Genomic DNA, 2,658 nt, shown 5'->3' with positions numbered 1-2,658 from the left:
TTTCTTTACTCCACCCCCGACAAGGGGATTAGCGCTGAAATCGGCCTTGCCGGGTCGAATTTGGGGTACTGTGGATGCAATTAGACGGTATTGACCTCCGGAAGCTATTCCAGAGTGCTCCATTATGACCGCTCTGGACAGCACTCTCAACTCAGATGCACTGGCCAGGTAGACAGGAAAAGGCCCGCGAACTTTTGAATTTCATTTCCTGTTTGGCCAGAGAGGCAAGCTGCAGGTGCGTGCAGAGCTCATCAGCAGAGGTGACCATGCAGAGCTCATCAGCAGACTCCATGATGGAGTCCCAGAATCACAAAAGAGCTCCAGCATGGACCGAACGGGAGGTACGGGATCTGATCGCTGTATGGGGAGAGGAATCCGTGCTATCAGAACTCCGTTCCAATTTTTGAAATGCCAAAACATTTGTCAAAATCTCCCAGGGCATGAAGGACAGAAGCCATAACAGGGACCTGAAGCAGTGCCGCGTGAAACTTAAGGAGCTGAGGCAAGCCTACCAGAAAACCAGAGAGGCAAATGGCCGCTCTGGGTCAGAGCCCCAAACATGCCGCTTCTATGATGAGCAGCATGCCATTTTAGGAGGTTCAGCCACCACAACCCCAACCGTATTGTTTGACTCCTTCAATGGAGATGGAGGCAACACGGAAGCAGGTTTTGGGGACTAGGAAGATGATGATGATGAAATTGTAGATAGCTCACAGCAAGCAAGTGGAGAAACCAGTTTTCCTGACAGCCAGGAACTGTTTCTCACCCTGGACCTGGAGCCAGTACCCCCCGAACCCACCAAAGGCTGCCTCCCGGACCCGGCAGGCAGAGAAGGGACCTCTGGTGAGTGTACCTTTTAAAATAGCATAAATTGTTTAAAAGCAAGCGTGTTTAATGATTAATTTGCCCTGGCATTCGCGGCTCTCCTGGATGTACTCCCAAAGCCTTTGCAAAAGGTTTCTGGGGAGGGCAGCCTTATTCCATCCACCATGGTAGGACACTTTACCACTCCAGGCCAGTAGTACGTAGTCGGGAATCATTGTAGAACAAAGCATTGCAGTGTATGTTTGCTGGTGTTCAAACAACATCCATTCTTTATCTCTCTGTGTTATCCTCAGGAGAGTGATATCATTTATGGTCACCTGGTTGATATAGGGTGCTTTTCTTAAGGGGACATTCAGAGGTGCCCGTTCCTGCTGGGCTGTTTGCCTATGGCTGAACAGAAATGTTCCCCGCTGTTAGCCACGGGGTGGGGGGAGGCAAAATGCGACCTTGTAACGAAAGCACATGTGCTATGTATGTAATGTTAACAGCAAGGTTTACCATGAAAGAGTTTACCCATTGTTCTACAAAATGTGTCTTTTTACCAATACCACTGTCCCTTTTTTTTGTCCACCAGCTGCATGTGTTTCAAGGATCACAGGATTTTCTCCTTCCCAGAGGCTAGTGAAGATTAGAAGGCAAAAAAAACGCACTCATGATGAAATGTTCTCTGAGCTCATGCTGTCCTCCCACACTGACAAAGCACAGACGAATGCATGGAGGCAGACAATGTCAGAGTGCAGGAAAGCAAAAAATGACTGGGAGGAGAGGTGGCGGGCTGAAGAGAGTAAGTGGCAGGCTGAAGAGAGGGCTGAAGCTGAAAGGTGGCGGCAGCATGATGAGAGGAGGCAGGATTCAATGCTGAGGCTGCTGGAGGATGAAACTAATATGCTCCAGCATATGGTTGAGCTGCAGGAAAGGCAGCTGGAGCACAGACCGCCGCTACAGCCCCTGTGTAACCAACCGCCCTCCTCCCCAAGTTCCATAGTCTCCTCACCCAGACATCCAAGAACGCAGTGGGGGGGGGCCTCCAGCCACCCAGCCACTCCACCCCAGAGGATTGCCCAAGCAACAGAAGGCTGGCATTCAATAAGTTTTAAAGTTTTAAACTTTTAAAGTGCTGTGTGGCCTTGACCTTCCCTCCTCCACCACCCATCCCGGTGCTTCTCTCCTCCACCACCCCTCCCTAGCTACCTTGGCAGTTATCCCCCTATTTGTGTGATGAATTAATAAAGAATGCATGAATGTGAAGCAACAATGACTTTATTGCCTCTGCAAGCGGTGATCGAAGGGAGGAGGGGAGGGTGGTTAGCTTACAGGGAAGTAGAGTGTACCCAAGGGGCTGGGGGTTTTATCAAGGAGAAACAAACAGAACTTTCACACCGTAGCCTGGCCAGTCATGAAACTGGTTTTCAAAGCTTCTCTGATGCGCACCGTGCCCTCTTGTGCTCTTCTAACCACCCTGGTGTCTGGCTACGCATAACCAGCGGTCAGGCGATTTGCCTCAACCTCCCACCCCGCCATAAACGTCTCCCCTTTACTCTCACAGATATTGTGGAGTGCACAGCAAGCAGTAATAACAATGGGAATATTGGTTTCGCTGAGGTCTAACCGAGTCAGTAAACTGCACCAGCGCACTTTTAAACGTCCAAATGCACATTCTACCACCATTCTGCACTTGCTCAGCCTGTAGTTGAACAGCTCCTGACTGTCCAGGGTGCCTGTGTATGGCTTCATGAGCCATGGCATTAAGGGGTAGGCTGGGTCCCCAAGGATAACTATAGGCATTTCAACATCCCCAACGGTTATTTTCTGGTCTGGAAAGTAAGTCCCTTG

The 2,658-nt window shown here is 50.1% G+C and overlaps 1 pseudogene; it reads left to right on the top strand.

The window, feature by feature from the left end:
- Positions 1 to 293: 293 nt before the first annotated feature.
- LOC141981844 (uncharacterized) lies at positions 294 to 1,915 on the top strand (annotated as a pseudogene).
- The last annotated feature ends 743 nt before the right edge of the window (positions 1,916 to 2,658 follow it).

Source organism: Natator depressus, chromosome 2 (genome assembly GCF_965152275.1).
Source record: "Natator depressus isolate rNatDep1 chromosome 2, rNatDep2.hap1, whole genome shotgun sequence".
Taxonomy (NCBI): Eukaryota; Metazoa; Chordata; order Testudines; family Cheloniidae; genus Natator; species Natator depressus.
This window is presented reverse-complemented; position numbering and strand designations above follow the sequence as displayed.